This window comes from Bison bison, unplaced genomic scaffold (genome assembly GCF_000754665.1).
Source record: "Bison bison bison isolate TAMUID 2011002044 unplaced genomic scaffold, Bison_UMD1.0 scf7180017864193, whole genome shotgun sequence".
NCBI classification, from domain to species: Eukaryota; Metazoa; Chordata; class Mammalia; order Artiodactyla; family Bovidae; genus Bison; species Bison bison.
In genome coordinates this window covers 2,183,502-2,190,222 of record NW_011494765.1, presented here as the reverse complement: position 1 = coordinate 2,190,222, position 6,721 = coordinate 2,183,502, and the positions used below count along the sequence as shown (strand labels likewise).

General features: G+C 40.0%; 1 long non-coding RNA gene across 1 annotated transcript in view; it reads right to left on the bottom strand.

The window, feature by feature from the left end:
- Nucleotides 1-305: 305 nt before the first annotated feature.
- LOC104991534 overlaps nucleotides 306-6,721 on the bottom strand; it is a 47,350-nt gene continuing 40,934 nt past the window's right edge. Inside the window, exon 3 of the long non-coding RNA XR_825619.1 lies at nucleotides 306-648. This is a non-coding gene — a long non-coding RNA (uncharacterized LOC104991534). The remainder of the gene's footprint in view (nucleotides 649-6,721) is intronic.

Below are 6,721 nucleotides of genomic sequence, written 5' to 3'. Positions count from 1 at the left end.
AACAATCTAAAAAATGAAAGTGAGAAAATCATTCCATTCATGATTACATCAAAAGAATAAAATACTTAAGAATAAATTTAACAAAAGAAGTATAAAATATGTACACTAAAAACTAAAATATTTCTGTGGGAAGTTTAAAAGATCTAAATAAATAAGAGAGGCTTCCCGGGTGGCACAGTGGTAAATCCGCTTGCCAATGCAGAAGTTGCAATTTGATCTCTAGGTAAGGAAGATCCCCTGGAGAAGGGAATGGCAACCTTCTCCAGTATTCTTGCCTGGAAAATCCCATGGACAAAGGAGCCAGGCAGGCTATAGTCTATGGGATCGCAAGGAATTGGACATGACTGAGCATGCAAACATAGAGTGTGGCTCTGATGGACTGTCTAGGCTGGTGACACTTAATACACAGAAAAATACCTGCATTCAGACCCAGGTTACTGGTTAATAGCCTCAGCTAGACAACTTGCAAATATGTGCTTCTGATTAACAAGTACATGAGAGTTTGGGGAATGAGGGAATCTTATCTGCTGAAAGTAGGGATAACCCATGGAGTAGTGCCATCAAAGACCAGGATGCATTGGGCGGTACTGCTGTGTGCTGTTTGCAGCACATTTTCCACTGTGTTCTCTCGGAGGCCTCACAGCAATCCTGTGAAGGTAGGAGAGGTATATTTAGTCTCTGTAGGTACAAGTCTTAAGTATGGCTTAAGATGTGATTCACTTGTCCAAGAACACATAACCATGGAACAGTTGGAATTAAAATCAGATTTTCTAACTCCACACTATCCCAAACCATCTATTTCTTTTTTAACTGTACTGTTTGCCTCAACTCTTTAATGTCGTCCCTCAGTATCCACAGGGAGTTGATTCCAGGACCCTCCTTGAACACTAGAATCTGAGGATGCTCAAATCCCTTCTAGAAAATGGTGTAGTATGGTTGGTCTTCCATATCTTAGATATGGAGGACCCACTGTACTGGAAAGAGAAGAAAAAGGGGTGTGTGATTTTGACTGCATGTACTTTTCAGTAGATTTAGTTAGTCTGAAGAGTAAGAGGGAAGTTGGGCTATTGTGTAAATTCAGAGGTTCTATACCAAGTATAATCTTGCTGATATCTGGTGGATACTAAAATTATACCTGTGTTGAAACTCTAGTTTGTGGCACAGATGTCTTGAAGGTACCCTGTGCTTACTTCAGGGAGCTTCCTAAGTTATAAATGTTAATTGTCAAAAGGGAACTCATTTGGCATCCATTTATTGAGTGTTTATTCCATGACAGGCCCCTTTCAAGATTTGAGATCACAAGGTCCAGTTAGATCCTATTGAGATACAGCCTCAGTAGGAGAGGAATACAGAAGCAGGCTGGAATGTGCTTTGTCATTTTCATTCTCTGAAGCTGATGTGTCTGCCCTCCCAGGTGACCACTTAAGCTGTGGACCTGGCGCCCTTTTCTACTAACCCTGCAGCTGTGCTTTCTGCAGGTACTCTTTCTTAGTAAAAATAGTCCGTCTTTTCTTCCTTTCCCACTGTGGATTCTTCCATATGCTTTTCAGCCAAATGTAGGTAGATCTTGCATCTAAAAGAAATCTGTGCTTTTTTAAAAAAAGACATTCAAGTAAATTTTATTAATTATTGAAATATTGCATATTTATTGTTAAACACTTCGAAGACATAGGTGAGTTATAAATAATAAACATAAAAATCACCTTTATTCCACAGCTTAAGAGATTTCAACTGTTAACCCTTTCCCTTCTAGCTTTTTACTTCCTATCAACCAGTGCACACTTGCACATATACACACAAGTACGAACACACACACACACATACATACACAAGATGTTAGCATTTTGTTGTGGTAGGCTCTGTGTGAAGTGTTTTATATGTATTCTTATTCCTCAAGTAGCCCTTTGAAGTAAATACTATTACCATATCTCATGTTTACATGCACGTGTGCTAAGTCACTTCAGTCATGTCTGACGGCTCCTCAGTCCATGGGATTCTCCAGGCAAGAATACTGGAGTGGATTGCCATACCCTCCTCCAGGGGATTGTCCCAACCCAGGGATCGAACCCATGTCTCTTACATCTCCTGTATTGGCAGGCAGGTTCTTTACCACTAGTGACATCTGGGAATCTTGACCCCTGTTTACAGATGACATATATTTAAAGAGGATAAGTGACTTGTTCAGGTTCACATAGTTGATAAGTAATGGAGCTGAAGTTTTCCCTCTCATTTATCCTAAGGACTTTACCACTCCTTTTCAGAAATCTATTTTCATCCGTGACTGTCACTCTAAAATTCTACTCTCCAAGAATGTTGGTAATTTTTCAAAGTTACTGCCTTCTTCTCCAACCTTGTCTCATGACCTCTTTTGTGTGCATCAGCCACACTTTCTGTTTCTTGAAAGCACTATGCTCCTGAACATATGCCACCTGTTCCCTCTACTCGGAATGGTCACCGTACCCAGGTAATTATATTTATCCTTCAAGTCTTAACTTACACATCATTTCCTTGAGGTCACTTTCTGGACCTTTCTAACCCCTAAGGCTGACTTGGTCTCTTATTTGCTCCCGTAGTACTTTGTTTTTATCGCTTGCAGAACTTCTCACCATTAGAATAATTTGTTCATTAGAACTTGGTTTGCCACTTTCACTCTGCACTTTTGTTCCCTTTGTGTCTCCAGGCTTCTCTTGCAGTCCAGGTACATGGTAGATGTCCAATAAAAATTTGTTACCTATGTTTTTCTTTCTGTGCTTGGCTCATTTACTCTCAACTCCATGCTTGTAAATCACAAATTTGAATCCTCTGTTCCAAAAATGAACTCCTCTTCCTTCTAGTCTGAAATTGCTCATTTCTTAGTGTACTCCGGGCTCCTATTATAGTCAGGAAAGTTTGGCACCATTCTTGGCTCCTCACAGTTTTTTCTGTATGAGCCAGTTCCTTGGAAGGTGGCTCATGTCCTTTGAACTGGAAAGATAGCCATATCATTTTAAGTGAAAGAAGGTTACAGAGAATTATATATAACTTGTGATATTTTCTCTAAACAGAACTACATATATTTTAAATCTCTCTGAGACGTCTGGAAAGATAATACACTGAGTAGAATGATTGAAGGGGCCAACCCGTGGACCTTAGTTTTCTCTCTTTTGTAGAATTTTCAGTGACTCTGTAGGACCAAAAAAAAAAAAAAAAATTCCTATTTGAAAAACAAAAAGAAACCTAAACCAACAGCTTAAATGCCTTTTTGAGATATCCTTTTCATTCTGTCTATTTCTGCTGCTTCACTTTCAGCTTAGTTCTTTTGTGCAAAAGATTCTATTTCTTTTTGTCTCTTTCAGAGTCTTTTCCGTTTCTCCTACCTCATCTGCTTAGTGAATCTTCCGAAAGTCATGCTTTCATTATTGCCTTTCAGAGCTCAACACTTAAAGTGGCTCCCTATAGCACCAGTTTTAAACTTTTCTGCCTGGCTCACAAGGCTGGCTGTAATTTATCCTTTTATTTTTTCAGTGCTGCTCTTCATGACACCTTAACATAGTCTCTGAACTATTCTCCTCTTGTCCCCTACAGATGCTGCGTGTTTTCTCTGTTGCAGATATTTACTTACAAGTCTCATCTGCAGGAAGCACCCTCAGACTCACATAATTGTCTTTCTTCCTGTGTGGGGGTGTGCTCAGTTGTGTCCAGCTCTTTGTGTTGCTATTTTGGTGCTGTTGCAGGAGAAGACAAGCGCATGTCCTTCTGCTCCGCCATCTTGAACCGGAAGATACTTGTCCTTATTACATGTAGTCATCTAATTTTTTTTTTTTTAACTTAAAAATGTTATTTATAAGCCATTAAATTGACTTCAAAACCCACTGAAGGGGCATCCTGAACTTTGAAAGATACATAGGGGAGAAATCTGAGGCTCAAAGAGGTTATGATTTGTCCAGTGTCACATAGCAAGGAAGTATCAGAGCTGGTAGTTAAACTGTTGTTTCTAAAGCCCTTACTTGTTACATTGTATAGCTTTTCTAGTGATGATAAAGTTCAGTGAATCTGAACAAAAATAAAACACCTTGCTGCTACTGCTGCTAAGTCGCTTCAGTCGTGTCCCACACCGTGCGACCCCATAGACGGCAGCCCACCAGGCTCCCCCGTCCTTGGGATTCTCCAGGCAAGAACACTGGAGTGGGTTGCCATTTCCTTCTCCAATGCATGAAAGTGAAAAGTGAAGGCGAAGTTGCTGAGTCTTGTCCGGCTCCTAGCAACCCCATGGACTGTGGCCCACCAGGCTCCTCCATCCATGGGACCCTCCAGGCAAGAGTACTGGAGTGGGGTGCCATTGCCTTCTCCGAAAACACCTTAAATAACCTTTAATAATGATTATGTGTGTGTGTGCTCAGTCTCTTCATGATCCTGTGGACTGTAGCCCGCCAGGCTCCTCTTTCCATGGGATTCTCTAGGCAAGAATACTGGAGTGGGTTGCCATGCCCTTCTCTAAGGGATCTTCCTGGCCCAGGGATTGAACCCATGTCTCCTGCATTGGCAGATGGGTTCTTTACTTCTAGCACCACCTGGGAAGCCCCTCCCTTCCTGAAGCACTTGGTTTTATCCAATAGAAACTAATAGGGGATTTTGGTGACTAAAATACGCAATTTTTTCATTGGCATATGTAAAGACAATTGATTCTCTGGGTAAATAAATAGCATGCTTGTTTAGTTGTACATTTTTCAAAGAACACGTCAGACCTTCTTTTCTAACATTTTCAGAAGCTTTGGAAATAATTGATGGTTGAAAGTAAATGCCTATAAAATGCATGGCATCCTGAAAAGCAGCAGGATGTGAATTACCTCTTATGTGACCACCAGTATGAAAGAAAGAAAACTTTGACTTCTATGAAGGCTTCCTGGGAGGGACAGTTAAATCTGAATTTAACTTTGTTCATTCATTTGGTTTTTCACTTAGGTTTTAGTTTTTGAGAGCTTGTAAATGTATCTGTTTGTATAAAATATCAGACACAATTTGATGTGTTTGGCTGCCACGACATGGTACAAAGTTGTATTTACTCTGAAAAGAGATACTCAATAGCAACATAAGTATACCTTTTCTGTACTCAGAAGACCAGTGGCAGTATCAAATGGCAGCAGAGAAGTTTGGGCAGTAGTTGAAAAGTGGGTGACATGAAGTATGGTGGTTGGAAGCCGATGTTAAGTTGGTGGGCTTGGCTTTTTGCTTCACACCAGCTTTCCATGGGGCAAAATACCTGGTGAATGTGTTATAATAAAATACAGATTATAGAACCCTACTTCTGATCTGGAGTAGGACTTAGGGATTTGCATTTTTAAAAGAAACTATAGATGATTCTGATATACAGCCAGTTTTAGGAAACATTGGCCTGAACCTCATATTTTTCCTGAATTTTTTCCAGTTTTCTTTTGGCTTTGATTTTTCTTTTTAGTTCTTATCTCAATACATCTGCATTTCTCCTTCCTTCCTACCCATGGCAGGGAAAATTTCAGAAGGCTGAGTTGACAAGCCTCTTCTCCTACTGCCTTATTTTATTTGACCACCACCACTACCATGAGATTCTATCTTGGACTTAAGTGTATGATAAACTATTCATGATCAAAGTGCTTGTTTTCCTGTCATTGTCATGAAAGATTTAGTGGCTCATCTCATCTCATTTTAAAGGATTCAGAGTTATAGTACATTTCAATTTTTGTTAAGAGAAATGTGAATCTCCCATCTCACTTGTTTTTTTCTCTTAACTTGAGGAATGTGGCTTGCAAAATTCAGAATGAATGGACCTTATAGTTTTGGTCAAAAGAAAATATTTAAATATATTTGTGGCTTCCCTGGTAGCTCAGTGGTAGAGAATCTGCCTGCCAGTGCAGGAGACTCAGGTTTGATCTCTGATCCGAGAAGATCCCACATGCTATGGGGCAGCTAAGCAGCGTGCCACAGCTACTGAGCCTGTGCTCCGCAACAAGAGAAGCCACAGCAATGAGAAACTCAAGTACTGTGACAGAGAGTAGTCCCCACTTGCCACAGCTAGAGAAGAACCCTTGCACAAAGATCCAGCAACAAAGACTCAGCACAACCAAAAATAATAAATTAATAGAGAATATATATTTGAACAATAATAACCAAGGTGTTCATACTAAGGCATACTACATAATCATTTAAAAGAATGAGTGCAGTATAAGATTGTTTTGGAAGGCTGCCTATATTGTATAGCTAGTGAATAAAGCAGATTCTGTGGGAGTAAGTTATGAACAATCCTAGTGGAGGTGATGGGATTGTAGCTGAGCTATTTCAGATCTTAAAAGAGGGTGCTTTAAAGTGCTGTACTCAGTGTGTCAGCAAATTTGGAAAATTTATCAGTGGCCACAGGTCTGGAAAAGATCAGTTTTCATTACAGTCTCAAAGAAGGGCAATGCCAAAGGATGTTTAAACTACTGTACAGTTGCCCTCATTTCACATGCTAGCAAGGTTATACTCAGAATCCTACAAGCTAGGCTTCAGCAGTATGTGAACTGAGAAATTCCAGATTGTCAAGCTGGATTTAGAAAATGTAGAGGAATTAAGAGATCAAATTGCCAACATTCTTTGGATCATGGGGAAAGCAAGGGAATTATGGAAAAACGTCTGCTTTATTGACTATGCTAAAGTCTTTGTGTGGACCACAACAAACTGTGGAAAATTCTTAAAGAGATGGCAGTACCGGACCACTTTACCTGTTGGC